This window comes from Peromyscus leucopus, chromosome 5 (assembly GCF_004664715.2).
Source record: "Peromyscus leucopus breed LL Stock chromosome 5, UCI_PerLeu_2.1, whole genome shotgun sequence".
In the NCBI taxonomy this organism is placed as follows: Eukaryota; Metazoa; Chordata; class Mammalia; order Rodentia; family Cricetidae; genus Peromyscus; species Peromyscus leucopus.
Window position 1 is genome coordinate 17,890,751 of NC_051067.1, and position 18,429 is coordinate 17,909,179.

General features: G+C 45.2%; 1 protein-coding gene across 10 annotated transcripts in view; it reads left to right on the forward strand.

Annotated features, from left to right (window-relative positions):
* Positions 1-379: 379 nt before the first annotated feature.
* Atxn1 (ataxin 1) overlaps positions 380-18,429 on the forward strand; it is a 415,680-nt gene continuing 397,630 nt past the window's right edge. For 5 of the 10 annotated variants that reach the window (XM_028867693.2, XM_028867696.2, XM_028867691.2 and 2 more), the window contains exons 1-2: positions 7,141-7,341; positions 15,454-15,561. The gene's annotated coding sequence lies outside the window, so the exon portion shown is untranslated. Of the gene's footprint in view, positions 391-904; positions 908-7,140; positions 7,342-8,449; positions 8,594-15,453; positions 15,562-18,429 lie in introns of those variants that run through there. The other 5 variants (XM_028867699.2, XM_028867700.2, XM_028867698.2 and 2 more) reach the window with 5 other exon arrangements.

The window sequence follows — 18,429 nt, forward strand, 5'->3', positions numbered from 1 at the left end:
GCTAATATCAGCTTCATTATTGCAAAAAGCCATCCAGGATCCAGAGGTGTCCAGTTGTGGACTTTTTTTAGACGAATCCTATGTTTTGCCAGCCCCGTCGTCTGTGCTATTGGTAGCTGGCAGTGGAAAGCATTAAATTATGGGGCTGAGGGAGTGGAGGACTTGCCTGACATGATGAAGCTCTGGGCTCAATCTCTTTACACAGTAAGCAAATAAAAAATATACTTAAATACAGATATAAATATATATGTGTGTTCATGTGTATATGATCACTTGTATATTCATGTGTATACACCTATGTATACATGCATGTGTGTATATTTATGTATATATGTATGTATTTTTATGTGTGTTAGCAATATGTTTCATTTATCCCAAGGCATAGTGAATGTACACATGTTCAACATTTAATCAATACGAAATTTATTGAGGTACTTAAATATGTATATACACGTTTATATATTTCATATACACAGATATCTAAGTGAGCCTTTAAATTTTGAAGCAGATTTCCTACTTTCAGTACATCTCAATTGAAACGAGCCAAGTTTCAAGAGCTCACAGGCTGCAGTGGACAGTGAGGCTCTATGTTAAAGTATTTGTTCGGTTGTTTTTAAAATTGCTGTTTGGTTTGGTTTAGTCGGATATATGTACTGTTGAATCATAATCTGGCAGCAGATACTGCAGGGCAGTGACCTTTAGTCAACTCATTTTCTGTGGCTCTGGGGAACAGAACCCAGCGCCTTGCTGATGGTAAGCAAGCACACTGCCAGGGAGCTCTACTCCAAACCCTCATTCTACTCCTGAATATTGGTGATATCATTTCATGATCTGGAAACCTGTGCTGCTGCAGTTTGGTAAGAGATCAAACACACGGTTCTGAGGCAGGTCTGTAAGTCGGTAGGCTGTGCACAGAGCCTCGGGACTTCAGCCAGGGTGTGGCCCACGGACCCCAGAGTCTATTAAAAGAGCAGCTTTTACTTTTCTTTCTCATTTGCTTCGTTGTTTTGGTTTATTTCTCCACAGGCTTATTTAGGCGTCCTATCTAAGCATAGTGTATTTGCTTTGTAACTACCATGGCTTGCTCAGTTTTTAAAATGACATATAGGATAAAGCCCTTTTGGTGAGAGCATGGTTAAAGATCTGGCCCTCAGTATTTCCATTAAAAATTCAAAGTTTCCAGGATTATTGCACAGCCATAACAAATTGTTCCAGGCAGAAACTTGGCAAGTACTTCCCTCCTGTGGGAGGAAAGACTTTTAACAATTCTAAAGAGATAAAAATAAATAAATGTTTACCACTTCAACTTCGATGATCTTTGTTAGGAGGTGCATTTAGACGTATTTCATCTTCACTCATGGTCTGGTTTATGAAGTCTGACCTTGCTCAAGAGTTACACAACTGCTCTCCTACCCCCCAACACTTCAATGAATGCAGTTGGATTCTCAGTTCTTCCAGCTCTGCCTGGTATGTGTCTGGCCAGCTGTGAGCGTCTTCACCCTGGTGAAAATCTACATTTTTTGTTTTGTTTTGTTTTTGTTTTTTCTTTTCTTTTTCTTTCTTTCTTTCTTTCTTTCTTTTTCTTGATTTTTTGAGACAGGGTTTCTTTGTGTAGCTTTGCGCCTTTCCTGGGACTCACTTGGTAGCCCAGGCTGGCCTCGAACTCACAGAGATCCGCCTGCCTCTGCCTCTCCAGTGCTGGGATTAAAGGCGTGCAACACCGCCACCCGCTGAAAATCCATGTTTTTAAAAGGTAAGACTGGTAACACTCTAAACTCTTTGTAGGCCAGTATGTTTTCCTCAGTGTGCATTCTTGAGGCCTATGTATTGCATACTAGATGTAAAGCAAATAGCTGCTGAGGGATGACAAAGTCTGGAGCAGCTTTAGAGTTAAGACACAGTTTCTAATGATAAGATCCCAAGTAGCCTCCAACTCGCCACTTCCCTGAGGTTGTCTCTGGGCTCTAGATTCCTCTGTCTCCACTTCTCAAATGCTGAACCACAGGTCCAAGGCTCCAAGCCTGGTGCTCTATTCTTCATCTCTTACTGAAATGCACACTTAAAGCTGGAGGATGATCTATGGCTATTATCCCAGCACTCATGCAGCTCTGATAGCAGGGTTGGAGGTTCAAGGCCAGCTTGGGCTACATAATGAAATCCACCCTCAGTAAATAAATTTACTATATACTCATGAAATATCAACTAGGTCTCACTGTGTAGTTTCCTCGTTTCAATCTTGGCTTCTGCTAGGTGCCGAAGCCACCCCAGGGAAGTGTCTAAGGGTATGATATAGGAGAACTGTGAACAGCATGAAATACTCCAGCAATATGATCAAGAAATTGATAGTCATCATGGCCAGCAGTAGAAACAGCCTAAAATAAGATAGTTTTAAAAGCACGGCAAAAACTATTTTTTAACCAGTGTGTTTGACTCAAAATCAATTTGTTGAGTATAATATTCGTGAACTAACTCCCTTTTAAATTGTGTATTAGTTTCTCGCAGGGTTGACTTATTCTGAAGAATTATTATTTTTGACCAGAGAAAACTAAAGCACCTTTTTCTTTCATTAACAAAATTTTATCATGTTCATATTTACTGTGAGGGCGTACGTGAGGGGGAGGGGGGACTCACACCGAAGTGCTCTTATTGAACTTGCTCTGTTCTTTCACCATGTGGATTCAGGGACTGAACCTGGGTCCTCAGGCTTGGTGACATGCTCTTTTAACCTTTGAAGTATGTCACCAGGCCAGGGAATCCTTTCACTTTCTTTTTCTTAAGACGACATCTCATATATCCTAGGTTGGCCTTGAACTTGCTATGTAGTTTAGGGAAGATGACCTGGAATTCCCCATCCTGCTGCCTAGATTACATGTGGGTGCCAGCCGCACTCGGTGTGGTGCTGAGCGTCAAACCAGGGCTTTCTGCATTCTTGGCAATAAGGTATCTTCCCCCAGCAGGATTCCTGAGGTCCACTGGAAGAATGCAAGCCTAGAACTTGAAATGAGTGGATCTCGTATCGTTTATTTTATGGTAATTTGCAATCCCTTCAATTATTCAGTGGCTGTAACCTGGTAGGCAGTTCATGTTTGTTAGCTTGTCTGTTTTGTTTTGTTCTGAATGACATAACAGGCTACTTCCGATGCAAACATATACTACAACCGAAAAGTCTGTCACCGTCTGGAAGGCCCTGTGCACGGGCTGCATTAACACTCCTGTGCTCCCTCTACTGCCTCAGAGGAGACATTCACAGTCAAGACCCCAGAACACTCACTCCTAACCAGTTTCTTTAGGTGATGAAACAGGGCTCTTCAGAGAAAGAGTACCATTTCCTTCACATGTAGATAGTTACCCCTCAAACTGGAGGGCGAGTTTTAGGGTTCCTCTGAAATACTCAAATCTTAGATTGTCCAAGTGTATTATATAGTGTTTGCATGCCATGTATTCACGTCCTCCTACATGCTTTACATTAGAAGTAATTTAAGTTTATAGTATAACTAAGTCCTCTAGATTACTTATAACACCTAATGCAATGGAAATACTTGCTATTCTGGGTTACTTGTGGACCGATGATGAGGGGCAAGTCTATAGGTATTCAGTATGGATGACTTTAAAAAAATTTTTTTCCCTACAAGAAGCTGGTTAAATTTGAGGATGCAGAGGTCCAAGTGCATTGTGGTATGTTTTTCATTGGTAAAATAATTAACATATAGGTAATTCATTGGAGAATTAAGTTCAGTACCAAATGTGTCCAGGCAGAGCCGCATAGTACAGACCAGTGATCTTTATACTGGGATGTGCCGAGTCTTTGTAGCCAGTTCAAAGGCAGACTCTGACTGCATACTGTGGCGTAGGAGCCTTGATTCGGAAGTCTAAAATCCTCCAGCTGGTGGTGCTGCAGCAAGTGCTGCCTTTTTAGACTTCGATTTTAAACACAGAAATACAATATAAAAGTCTGTGACTTAATATGTGGTTACTAGTCCATTTTAAACTTTCAAAAGTAGATGGGTCAAAAACACTAACATGGAGAGTAGGCGGGCAGGAAACATGGCTGGGGACTTGAGAGCACTAGTGTGGATCCAGGACTCACCCAACGAGCCTGGCATCCCACAGGCCTGTTAGCTCTGCTGCCAGAGGGAAGAAACAGGAGGGAGGCAAAGACTAGGCTTGTTGGCTTCTAGCCTAGTCTAGAAGAGATGAGCCTCAGGTTCAGGTAGAGACTCTGCCTCAAAGGAGTACTTGGAAAGTGATAGGATACACAACACACACACACACACACACACACACACACACACACTAAATAAATAAATCTTTAGAAAAATGAATAGATGGTACTAAATTTTTTTTTCATGTTGTTTAAGTAATTCATAACACAGGTCAGGAGTAAGGCTCAGCAGGCCTTCTTCCTCAATTTGACTCCATTTCAAAGCTTGACTGCATCTTGTATAAATATAATATCAGATTTGGGTTTAGGGGAATGGCGTTATACAACTGCCAACTGCCACCGTGACACCTCTGCTTTTTCCACTGAGTTTTCATTTGCATGAGAACTTTTGCTTTTAAAGAACCTGTCTTGTTACCTCTGATGGTACATTTGATATTTTGTCATCTGGAAACAAAACATTTCAGGAAACTGTTTCAAGGGTATTATGTTTGTGTTGGACCTTGCAGGAAGCAGTAGCTGTAGGTTTTGTGTGTGTGTGTGCACGCTTGCCTGTGTATGTGTGTGTGTGTGTGTGTGTGTGTGTGTAAGAGAGAGAGAGAGAGAGAGAGAGAGAGAGAGAGAGAGAGAGAGAAACAGAGACACATACACACACAGACAGAGAGAGAGAGTTAGTTTATGGCTTTAATCTTAATGGCTAGGAAAGTAAACAGCACATTTCTTATTAATTATTTTTACTGTGTGGGTAATGCACATATTTAGCATTCTTCAGGGAACATTTAAATTAATTGACTAAGTCTAATATGAATTATGTGTTTTAATATGTTTAAGGTTGTTAAAATAATGCAAATTAACTGCTTGCAACAACGTAATAATTACAATATTAGGTTTTTTTCCCTTGAAAAATCTCTAAATCTAAGACGTCTAAAAATAGAGTGGAGGTGGATTGGACAGTTTGCAGATTATGAGCTGGAATAAAAACATCTCAGTTACGCCAAAAACATGGCAACCAATATTTTCTGTTATAAAAATATTTGAGATGAATTTCGCTTTTTTTATGAAAGCTGTCTGCAACTGAAGCGAAGAGCAGAAGCTTCGTCGATTCTCGGGCCAGCAGTAACAATACCTGCAGCACAAAGCATACATAGGCCTTTTCCACGTGAAGCCGGCAAGCTTCCGCTCCTTTTCAAAGACAGTTTACCCAGAGGAGCTGGAGATACCACCCAGTTAAGCCCCGAACTATTAACCTTCACCTGGATAAAGCTCAGGAGGGAAAACAAAACTAGTCAGAGCCTTGACAGGAAACTCCTGTTAACCGTCCACTAGAGGCTGTAATGAGACCAACAATGTCACTTTAGCATATGAAGTGTAACAATCAGGGATCTTTAAGTGAACAACAACACAAGTTACGGAGCGGGGTGAGAGGGAACAGTCGTAGTTCTATTTAAGTAACCGTGGATGTGTGCACGGTATTTCAAAACCTGAGAATAGACACGTATCCCACACGCCCCCCCCCCCCCCCGCTGCTGCTGCTTTTTTTTTTTTTAAACTTCTGAAGTGCTGCCTCCACAACACAGTGGTTTAAAAGCTCACACATTTCTCTTGGTGATTCTGTACGCTGCTTCAGACAGTGACTAACTGCTAGGTCATAAGTAAACGGAGCCAAACGGTCTCTCAAACCCCGCTTACAGTCAATAATAGTGGCTTCCTGCAAGATCGAGAGATCGGGTTTCTAGACTCTTAGTTCTAAGCACCTGAAAGAGGTCAGATGCTGGCCTGACACCTACTGGTCTTTGGAGAATTATCTGCAGCAAAGAGAACGCGGCACTGAGCGACCCTTGCAGGGTTGCGCCCGCTCTTCCTCCGGGTGCCACACCTGTTGGCAAGGTGCACTCCTCCGGAGAAGGTTCCTTCCCACCAAGCTCACACCTGGCAGTGGTGTAGCGGAGGGGGGCGGGTGGGGACTCCACGTCTGCGTTTAGCTACTGGGACCAGGGGAAGTTCCTTCGCCGTGGCTCCCTGAGAACGGCCATCGAATGCTCGGTGCACCGGTTACCTCACTTCCGATGAAATGAATGATCCCCAGTTAGCTGCCAGAGGAGTGAGCAGGTCGGCTACCAGGGCTAGAGCTTGAGACGTTCAATTCCTACTGCAGATTTCCAGACCTGCAGAATTAGAAAGGAGGGCCGCCGGGAGGTCGCCAGCTTGTCCCGGCAGGAAAGGTGAGGGCGCCAGTGCAAACTGAGGAAGCCTGACAACTTTCCCGAGTTGCAAGTCAAGGCGCGGGCCCGGAGTCGGGTTGCTCAGGGCTCACGGGCTGGAGGGTTAACAGCAAGGATACAGTGAGTCCTCTTAGACGCGCACCGGGGTGGGGGGTGGAGGGTGGGGGCACCAAGGTCACTTCGAGATTAGAATCAGCGGACTTCCCTGCATCCTTGGTTATTTTACTAGGTGGGAGCCGAAGCCTGACATTCGTTGCGGTGAGTCCTCCCGGCTGCCGGAGTTGCACCCTGCACTCACCCTGTCCCCTCCAACTAGGTTGCAAGGAGCCGGGGAGGCGCGCGAGCACCGATCGGTCACCACTCTAATGACCTCATCGCCCCAACTTCCCCGCCCCTTTCTCAAACCTGGAAGGCACAGTACCCTCAGGCCGATGTCCAGGATCCGGAGCCGTAGTTAGGGAGAGGCACCGGCCTCCCCTGGAGGGACCGCTGCTCCGGCCGGGTGCACAGAAGGGTTAAGGGCGCCGGCCGGCAGCCGCGCCGTGCGCTCGCCGTGCTCTGTGCGGCTCGCCGGGCCGCCTGCCAGAGGGTGCCCCCCCCCCCCCCATGAAGTCGGATCCTTGAGCTGTGGCGGCGGCAGCCAACTGCTCCATATTTGGCTTCTATTACACATTTACATACTGGAGCGAGCGAGCGAGCGCGAGAGAGAGCGCGAGGGAGGGAGGGCGGGCGGAGGGAGGAGGGAGGGGAGGGGGGAGGAGGAGGAGGAGGAGAGAGCAGAGTATACCGCAGACATCATTTCTACTACAGTGGCGGAGCCGTACAGGACCTGTTTCACTGCAGGGGGATCCAAAACAAGCCCTGTGGAGCCGCAGCTAGAGCTACAGCAGCCGCAGGACACTGTGTCTCTCCCTCTGTCCCCCCTTCCCCACGCAACCCCAGATCCATTTACACTTTACAGTAAGTGGCTATTTTTTTTCCTCCTCTGATTCTTTCTCTCCCCCTCCCCCCTCCTCCTCTCCCCCCTCCCCCGATTTAGATTAAAATTATCCCCTCCCTCACCCCAATCCGCTCTCTCCGGAGAGGGGCCAAAGAACATCCAGCATACACCCCCCTCCCCCAGTCTCAATGGGCTGCAAGGAAAACAGCTGGAAGAGGAGCGAAGGAAACCGACGCGTCGTGGTGTGTGTGTGTGTGTGTGTGTGTGTGTGTGTGTGTGTGTGTGTGTGTGTGTGTGTGTTCGCGCGCGCGCGCACGCGTGTGTGTACATACACCCGTGCCGGGCTCCAGCCTCCCGGCTCAGGACCCCACTCTGGGCGCAGGAGCGGCGGGCAAGGGGAGCAGCCAGGGACCGGGTGGGCGGCCCCCAGGAGAGGGGGCGCGCCCGGGCGAGGGGCGCGGGTGGGGAGAGCAGCGGCGCCCCGCTTAGGCTGCTGCTGGCCCGGCGGCGGCGAGCGCAAAGAGCCCTGTCCTCCTCCCTCCCGGTGGCGCAGGGGGAGGCGGCAGCGGCTGAGGGTCGCGCTGCCCTCTTCGCTCTTGCAAATTCCCCCTCCCGGGAGGGGGCAGTGAGCGCCGCGGGGGCTCGTGGGAGGGCTGGGCTTCCCCGCCTGGGGTCGCCTAGCTAGAGAGAAGCGACCCCAAGACTGGGGTCTCCCCGCCCAGGCCAGCCTTTTGGGGCCGGGGACTTTGCGCACGGCCTGGGGAAGCGGAGAGGTGGCGGCGCAGGGGGCAGGGGCGCGCCGGCTATCGGAGCGCAGCGGGAGTGGCGGCGGGGACAGGCCCTGGCTGCAGCCGCCACCGCCGCCCTGTTGGTGCGGTCGCTTCCTGATCCAGAGCAGCCGCCGCCGCCGCCGCCGCCGCCGCCGCTGCCGTAGCCGGGAGCCCGCGAGCGCCCCGGCCCGGCCCGGCGTCCCCGCCGGAGCCCGAGGCAGCAGCGGAGGAGCTGCGGGCTCTGCCCTGCGCCGGGACTGCTCGGCTGCGCGGCGGCAGGGAGGGTGAATGAAGATGGGAGGAGGGGAAGGAGGAGGCGGTGGCGGAGGAGGCGCTGCGGGGATTGGGATGCGCCCCGGAGCCCCGCGGCTCGTTCACTCGGGGCCCCGAGACGCCGCCACTGCCGGGGCTGCCGCCGCCGCCGCCTCCTACGTGGTTGCAGCGGAGCACGCAGGCCGGTCCCGCAGGGGGCAGGGAAGGGGCCGGACGGGCGGAGCGAGAGGTGAGGCGGGGTCGGAGAGGAGGGAGTGAGTGCAAGTGAGTGTGTAGGTGCGTGTGTGTGCGCGTGTGTTCTCGCTCCGGGCGGGGGCCAGGGCCTTCGCGATGGGGATGGGGCTCCACGGTGGTCCCTAGGCTGACTCTGCAGCGCCTCGACCTCTCCTTAGCCACCTCCTTCAACTCTGTGGCTTGTGCGCTTTCATTTTATTTCAGACCACGTAGAGAGCTGACTGGAATCGGTGAAACCATGTTTTCTAGGGAGACTGAGCAAGGACCTTAGTGGTGGGGGGTGGAAGTAGGATGGTGATCTAGACTCCGCCAAAAAAAAAAAAAAATCAGGGTGTTAAGACTCCTGAGTTCAGTTCGATCCCATAGCTGTCCTGTTTTGTTTTGCTTTCTTTCGGTATAATCCTACAGATAAGAGGGTAATATAAATACTTGGGAAGGTTGGGAAATTGCTGAAGAGTAGTAAGGGCGAAAAAAAAAGCCAGTCGGAAGCTGGTTATATAATGCGCTATGTGGCTAACAAGAAAGGCAAGCTATTTTTATTTTGTTTACCGTATGTTGTGCAGTAGGAACTCCTCCAAACTCGTTCTGTCCCCGAAGAGATTTCTTAGCTCCTCAGAGAGCCACAGGATACAATTAGTAAAATTAGAAGACCCCACACCACCTACAGAATAAAAAGTAATGCCTTAGTAGAGTTCTCACCTCATCTCCTACCTAGCATGCAGGGGAATGTGTGTGTGTGTGTGTGTGTGTGTGTGTGTGTGTGTGTGTGTGTGTGTGTGTGCAATATGTTTCCCTTAGCAATCTAGTAGTCTCATCTCAGTGACATTTCTGTTTTATAATGCAAGCTCTTCTTAATATTTAAACATCATTGCTATAGATCGTACACAACAAGGTCGTTACATGCTGCTTATTTTTAGGCACAGCTGGTTACTTTTTCAATAGTGTTTCCTAAGCTATTTCTGCGTGGCTTTTTGAAGAGCCCTACCGTTCCTAGAAGCCCTAGTTAAGCCCACCCTCTGTTTTCATGATGATGGGTGGGTAGCCAAGATAGTTCGATAGCTGAGAATTTATTTTTATTTTATTTTGAATGAAGCTTATGCCAGCGGAAGCTAGAGATAGCCACCAAGGAGAAGAAAAACATGCGCACGAACTCTTGGAAAGGGATTGCACCATAACAGTTTAGCTGTGGCATTTAATCTCCTCTGATTGTCCTCTAACTGGCCATGCATCAGTCAATATTTTTGCAGCTTTGCAAATAAATGGGCTTGAATGCCACCTTCCACATAATGCCAAGGCTGAAAAGCCTCCTGCCTGTCTGCCTCTCTCATCATACAGATACTGTCGGTGGTGTTAGTTTTCTGTACACTTACTCCGGCCCTGATCACTCATGTAATTAGATCAGGCTGCCATGGCAACAGACAGTGTTCCTCGGTCCATTCAGGTGGGTTTGCCTGAACTACTCGAAGTGTTTTATGCACAGTATTTGAGCTGCCCGAACCAGAGAGGAGAGACTTCACCATTTCAAACGCATCTTCTTTCAGTCGTTTGAGCAGGAGATACTGAATGAGGCTTCTAGCTACTCAGCTTTTCTAAAGGAAACCAACACACTGTTCCTACTGGGTACAATATGTAAATGCATCTCCCCAGACAGTGAAAGGAGCCTGACAGTCCTGCTGGTGTTTATTGTGAGCAGATCAACAAGTATTTGATACTTGCTAGAGACCTTTCAGAGCTGACTAAAGCAACATTTCTTTTGCAGTCCAGAGCCTTTGGCCTTGCAGGCACTTAACCCTTTCAAGTGTGAGAGGAGAGCACACCCATGCTTTAGAATTGAAATTGCTGACAATGCTGCCTGGCTTTCTAGGTAGCTTCCTAAGAGGAGGTGGCTCCTCTGGAAAGCGTATTCCCCACTGTCACATTTTAAAGCTTGACAGCCCACATTATAAAAAGGGATATTGGTAGTAAGCAGGCATTCTGAATGTTACTTTTCTTCATTTGGATCTTTTGCTCCTGATCTTTGATGATCTTCAGTAGTAATTAAAGATATATTTGCAGTTAAGTTAGAGATGCTACAAGCCAATATCATGCCTGGAATTTTGCACAGTAAACTGTGTGTACCGTACTTTAGGATATAATTTAAGAAACATTTAGAGAGCTTTAGGCCAGTGTTGGCATTCCAGTACCACCTTAAGCCTGCTAAGGCCAGAAAAATTATATTATGACTGAAAAGATAACAGAAAAGTAGCTTTAGTTGCTGGAGTCTGGCACTGTTCAGACCGGCCCAAACGAAGGGGAATGTTTTAGTAACTCTGAGTGTGTCATGATTTAGTTGTGACCTTGCCAGTCAGTTTATAGTTTTAAGGCCAAGTAGCTAAATCGGTTAAAATAGAAGAAAGAAAGACACACAGAGAGAACCTCCCCAACACACACACACACACACACACACACACACCTCCTACCTCTCCAGGGCCAAGATGGGAATAATTGCTCAATTCTCCTCACAGGGGGTTTATGAGTTTCCCCTGGTTACAGAGTTTATGTGGTTGCTACATTATTGTGGCCTGGTCCAGTGAAGCATCAGTGTGGTTAAAATGAGCTATTATTTCTGAGAGATAAATTCATGTGAAGCCAGAGTCTAAAATAGAGGACAGAGGTTTTAAGTTTTACGCATGCCTTGGAGGCCCTCGATGCTATTTGCAACAGAGAATGGCTTTACTTGCAATTAAATGTGTGTGTGTGTGTTTCAGTGTACAGATGAATACTTGCTAAAATAAATATGAGAAGTGTCTGTACTTGATTGAGAACTGGACATCTCCCCCCCACCCCCCCCACCCCCGCCACTTTCGTTTTAAGAGGGTTTGGATAGCAGTGATATTTTGTTAGAAATAGCATAGAGAGACTTCAGGCCTCTCAGTTGGCTTTGAGAGAACAATTAAAGAAAAACTCTTGAGCCATCAGATTACATATCAAATAGCTGAAGATGGTCAGAAGTTTCCGTTGCCTAGAGTCCCAGGACCCTCCAGTGTGAAGAGATTGCTAAAACGATGGTCAACACTCTCATGGCTCCTAGGGTTTCTTGCCATTAGAGAGTTCAAGGATTCACATTCCTTTTGTATAATGTGACCTTGTTTTCTCTCCCATCCTGAAATGTCAAGAGGATTTTGCTCCTGCACATACCTTGGACGATAGCTTCTTCTGACTAGTAGACTGTGCCAGTTTGCTAGGCTTCCTATTAGGAGTTAGTCAATAAATATACTTTGCTAAAAGCCAGAGCTCACGTAAGCAGTTGAATGTAGGAGTCAATGTTGATTTCTTTGAACTGTAGTCATCTGCAACACGTAATTTAGACTCCAGAAAAGCTTAAATACTCGCATATGAAAAGAGCCTTCTCTTTTCAGTCTGTCATTTTTAGGGGTTGACTGACTTCCCGGGCTCTGTATTTTCAGAGTAGCACGCAAGTCTGAATGATTGGCTTCTAAGAGAGTTAGGTTTGTGTAATTTAATTGCTTCAAAGAACAGATTTCGATCCTCTTGGTCATACTTCCAACCTGAGAATAGAAGCGGCCCTTCTTATTTTGCTAAATGTTTGTGAAAAACAACCAATTGTGCCGATGGCATCAGAGGCCACAATTTCTGCCTAAGGACTAACATATAGTTTTGCTTTTGTTTGTTGTTTAAGATTTGAATTTCTGAGTCATCAGCAATCCTATTTCGGTTGCATTTAATTTAGTTTAGTAAAATAAATTTACTCATTCCAATTTTCTGTGAGCAGTTCGACGACGACGACGACGATGATGCCTGTACAGGATGCTAGCTTAACATAAGTGAAAAAATATTGGCTGAAAGAGTTAGAATTGGATTGAGGCTTTTTAAAAAAATAAATACTTAAAAATTACGGAAGAAAAGGAATGCTATGTGGTAATTTATCTTTATTTGCGGAAAAGACATTTTTTATTTTCCTTTCCCAATTTTATTTATAAGCATTTTTTGACTTTAATCGGCGCAATGGCATATTTTATAGTCCTTATAAACCTGAACCCTTTAGGATAATTTACTATAAATGGTTATGCTCCCTGTTACTACTATCCCACGTGAACTAAAACATGTTTAGAACTATTATAGACAAAGCAACTCACGGCCCCCTTTGTTTGGCATATTTGATGTTAGCAGACGTGTTTCATTGATTTTTCTGTAACTCTTAATGCATACCATTTGTGGGGTAATGAAAATGCAATGATAATTGCCATCATGTGGCAAAATTGTATTCGACTTGAAAACCCCTTTTCAGAAAACTCATGGTGTAATAAGACCCAGGGCTTAGAGGGTAGGTATTCCCCTGGTTGCAGGGCATCATTGCGTCTCAGAAGGACTCATCCTGCTGCCGCCGATGTGGCCTTTAAGTGTGACAGGTTTAGAGTGATGTATTTATCAGATATTTTTAGTGGTGATTACAGCTGCCAACCTGTAAGCATGTATGCTTCTTGCAGAAAGAGAAGGAATTTTCTTGCCACCGTAGATGGCAAACTTTCTTTCTTCCTTCCCCTTGGCCCTGCACCTGATCCTGTGTTACCTCTTGGTGTTTGTATACCATCACATTTTTAGTTTTTTGGGCCATCTTGCTTGGTAATCTTCCACCATTAGTAGTATTGTGTTTCTCTGACATGTGCTTTTGAAATACTAAAGATTCCAATTTTAGTGTGTCATTGTATACAAACGTTCCATTATTTACTGTCTTGCTTATTGTTTGTGTGTTTTTACAGTGAGTTAGTTCATGTGGCCTTGACTTTATTCTCATGTTTCTTTCCTTTGATGGGATACACAAGTAAATAACTCTTTATTACTCTGGCCGGGGACAAATGCTTTTTGAAAGAAGGAAGCATGCCAGTGCTAGAGTAAATTAATATTTGACAGCATTTGCATCATATTTGACTGTTCTGTGCACTTCAGCAGAGTGGGAGGAGACTGTAGTTTGGACTCTAGCAAGCCTTATCTGCCGCCGGGTGATGTGTAAACAGGGCCCTGTGGACACACAAATCCATATGCAAGCAAACCCAAGTCCCCGGTACCTGCAGCTTCTGGGAAAGTGATTATTAAGTATTTTGAGCTTCTTCTGAAATGTTACCAGATAAAAATCAAGACTTCCCTTGTCCTTAAAATAAATGCTGCGCTAAGATGAAACAGAATTTGGTGAACTCCTGTTGAACTCAGTCGCCGTTTGTACCCACAGCCTTCTCGGTGGTGGAAGGATGGTGTCTTATTTTCTTTTTGTAAGAACACTATAGTCCACTTCAGCTTTTCTCCCTATATACAGATTACACGAGGAAATGGAAGACTGTTAAAAACTTCTTTTGCAGAGCAGTCCCGGGCACGTAATAGATGCTTCGATAAATTGGTGGTGAATGGATTCGTTAGAAGGAAGGATACTCTGGCTACTATTCATTACTTTGCAAAGTGCTGGAAAGAATTGGAAGTTATTTTCCTTTCCAGCTGGGCTGTGCTTTTAAAAATAGCGAGTGTGTATGGTTGAAAATAATTATGACTACTGAAATAAGTTGCCATGTACCCAAGGATAATTGGCTTCCTTACCTGTTTACAGATTACTCACATTGGAGATCATATTCATAGTTCCAGAATAGTTTCTTTCTGACACCCAATATAATTCTGGGCCTTCTCCTTCCTACTGTTACCTGGCGTGAGCTTAGGAAATCCAGACTAAATTTAAAATCAGCCTAAACAACACACGCAGCGCAGCTCCTGCGATCTGACTGAAAACCAGTCCAGCATTCACTTAGTTGAGGGGATTTTATTTTATTTTTTTAAATCCCAACAGTGTGGCTGGTTCTTTTGGTGTAATCTGGTTAATTGGATATCCCCAGCACTTAAGTATATAATTTTAATGGCTAAGGCTAAAAAGTATGCTAGAGGATCAAGCTCTCTACTTCTTCTGTTTCTGTGCACACATTGTAATTCACAAAATTATCTCACAAGCACCAAGATCCAGGAAGATTCATTCATTTCTTCTTTCATTTATCCATTCACGAATTCATCACATAGTGGGTAACTTTGATTCACTATTGGGGTAAAATGAAAGTGAAGGCATTGCCTGTTCAATAACTATATGATTTCAAATTTGAGCTGGGCATGTACCTCATTTGCTTGTCTACCATGCACAAAGCTGTCAGGTGGATGCCATAGATTGCATAAACTGGACTTGGTGGCACATGCCTGTATTCCCAGCACTTATGAGTTGGAGGCAGGACGATCTGAAGTTCAGGGTCATCCTCAGCTACATAGCAACTTTGGGATCAGCCTGGGCTACCTGAGACTTTTCTCAAAATGCAACCTTACTTCCCGCTGCCTTTGATTTTCCACTCACCTGGACTAATATGCTAATAGTGGTGTTCTGTCATGATCGTCTTTCAAGTTGCATGTAGCTAGATAATGTATACTAGATTAAAATTAGGCTTTGGGCCCAATTGTTATTCCGTCCATGCCCATTTCTACCTGATGCTATTTGTGATGACTGGCATGCTTATTTATTGAGGAAAGTGACAGTGACTGTCGCAAACACACACAGAGACCAAGGTTTTCATTTGGCTGAAGAGATGGCCTAGATTTCATGTGTTGGCTCCCCTGAGCCCTGTGGAATAAAACCAGACCTGCCTTGAGCTGGCTGCTCTCTGTGTAACTCTTTTAGAACAAAATTCAAAATTTTGTTTTTTAAGACTGTTTTTCAGTGCCTACACCTCAAGGTAGACCTCTTTTTAAAGCAGTTTATTCTTTTTTTGTTTCTCTTGTTCGTTTGTGGTCTTTCATCTTGGATTTCTTCTCCTGCACTTTCTGGACCACTGTAAGAAGCATCAAGTCACCAGGGCAGTCCGTTCAAGCTGCAGATCTGTCTGTCGTCTTTGTCCAGCAGTCTCCTCTTCTATTCCCTCTGTAGGGAACTGCCTCAAATGTCAGGTGAGAGTTTTATGATATTTTTTATCTGAGGATAAGTCTGCCTTGGGATGGTTGCTCACCAGCCCTGTACTCTGTTAACAGTGAAATCGAATTTTCTTCACAACCATGGTGTATGGGAAATTGCCCACTCTGTGTGTGTGTGTGTGTGTGTGTGTGTGTGTGTGTGTGTGTGTAAAACTTGGATGAAAGCATCTATGGTTGTGGTCTATTTGGTTCATGAGGAAATTTGCATTGAATCAGTAATGATTGCTGCCTGGGGCTTGTGCCTGATTATTTTCCCTGTCACTTTTCCTTAAGTCAGTTAAGAACACTAAGCTGCCATCTCCCCTGAGTCTCGGTTCTCCATCTTAGGTTCTTACTGTGGTATGATATGTTTGCAAGGAAACAGAGAACTGTTTGTTGGGTCAGTGGCAGCCAGGAGTTGTTGAATCTTGAGTCTCTTTGTGTCTGTTTGGATTTTACAACTTCCTGATTTCCTCACATACAGTAAATTTTTCTGGCTGAGAGAGTCTCGAAACAGTGTGTAAGCAAGGACTGTTGACTCATGGTTCTCTCTTAAAAAGCAGACAGAAGGCCAGTGCCCTTCTGTGAAATCTGGAGAGAATGGAATTTGTCTAGGACGTGGGGCTGGAAGGGCTTGTGGACACTATTGTACATAACCAAGGGGGGAGGTTGTGAAATAGAAACACAAGATTGATTTCCAGCTGCCTTGAAGCCGTGAGGCCAGGCAACCTCAGACGTTCCAAAGGATGGCTGGGCAACAGACTCACTCAGAGAGTTTCAAACAGAATTTGGGGCTCCACCCTAGACCTCCTGAATCAGAATGTTCCCCGCTGGTCTCCTGGAATGAAGGAAGTGTTTCTGGAACTTTCCTGTTTCCTTTCTTGGTAAGAAGCAGAAGGCGCTTTTACCAAACCACATACCCCAAATTGAGAACATCAAAATCCACTCATCAAGAGGTAGATACTGGCTTTACCAAAAGTGGTCATTTAAAAAATGACCCTGTGGAGCCGGGCATGGTGGCTCATGTCTGTAATCATAGCACTTGATCGGGAGAACTGAGGTAGAAGGGGTGCCCCGAGTTTGAGGCTAACTTCAGCTGCGTAGTGAGTTCCAGAATAGCTCAGGAGACAGCCTGAGACCCTTCTCAAAAAGCAAAGCAAAATAAAACTCCCAAGCAAATTCTCCAGTTTTCTGTGTTTACACCTCAGAACCAGTTTATTTTAAGCTAAGTACAAACTCCATGGCCTCTTGAGATAACAGCCCGAAGCTCTGACACTAGTCAGAGTATTTGGACTTCAAATCTCAAGATGTCTACTCTGATTATGCACATGCCTCTATCCTGTTCATGCCTCAGTTTCTTCCTGAAAGATGGGGACAACAGAAGGCTACTGTGAGGATGGAATGAAATAAAAATGTGTGTGTGTGTGTGTGTGTGTGTGTGTGTGTGTGTGTGTGTGTCTTGAATGTGCCTGGCATATGGCTTGTGACCTATTCACATAAGCTATCATTGTTAGCACATGTCTTATCTCTAGACAGTAGGATTGCAATGGTCTTGTTTTTCCATGCCTGCTCCTGAACCATACATGACTAGGAACGAGTAAATATACCTAGACCTTGGCCTTTGGACCAACCCTGTAGGCATTTGTGGCTCTACATAGCCAATAAGGTTCTATTTATTTTTCTGAATTTTAAATTCTGAATGTATGCTAACTGATAGAATGCATATTTTTTTTGAATTGCAGTAAGATAAACTGATGAATACCATGCATATGTGGAATTATTTGTAGTTTGAATTAAAAAAAACAAAAAAAAAACCAAGGCCTGACTAACAATTAGGTTTAAGCCTTAGAAAGGGTAGCTGAAAGTCTGGGAATATAGCTCAATGGGCAAGCACTTGCCCAGCATGTGTGAAACCCTGGGTTCAGTTCCCCAGACAGACAAACAGACAGACAGAAAGAATCTAAGAGTCCTCTGTCGGGCAAAGCAGAGAATGGAGGGCGTTGCTACGCCACAGCACTGGATTCTTTTGAATTATGCAAATGGCTTCTTTCTGTTTTATTGGCTGTGGACTTGAGAGACTCTGTTCAAATGGACGTAGAACGATGTCTGGCTATTGTAAGGGCAAGCCTCTTCAGATCTGCAGGTGTCTGCTAATGGGCAGGGTGGGGTGTCATACTGTTGTTCTCCCTCTTCAGGGGGAACATGTTTAATACGTGTATTTTGCCAGGCAGATAATCCTCACATTGACCTTTTAGGAGGTATGGTTCAGGTGCATGTGGGGGTGAGGTGTTCTTTTCTTTTTAAAACCTGTGGTATTTGAAGAGAGTCGTTATCTATAACAAAATAATCTCAAGAATTTTCTTGCGAATGAGACAGGCTGCCAGGAGTCTTATCTTGGGCAGCATGGCCTGCTTATTGAGATTCGGGGGTTTCTGGCCTCATAACTAAGTCGAAGTGTCATGGATACTCATAATCTTGTTGACGAAATAGTGCAGTGTCATCTTGAACATTAGGCCCTTGACATTTTCTGTGATTGCATAGAAAAGAAACGTATATGCATTATCTAAGCATTTTGCATACATAATGGCCTCATTATGGTCCTCACAATTGATGGCTGGATGTGGGCAGGGAGAGAGTATCATGTTGTACTCTGATACATTCAAGTTATTCTTTTAAATGAAAGTCTGGGTTATTATTTCTGGCTCTTGTTTTTTTTTATAAATATGATGCAGCCTAGCAAGTTATGACCTAACTTATTCACAGTTACTATCTATGTAAAGAAGTGATTCATTCATACACTCCTTGTGTATTTTTTTTTAACTACTTCATGGTGCTGTGGACAAGAAAGTGAGTAAGAGCTACCGG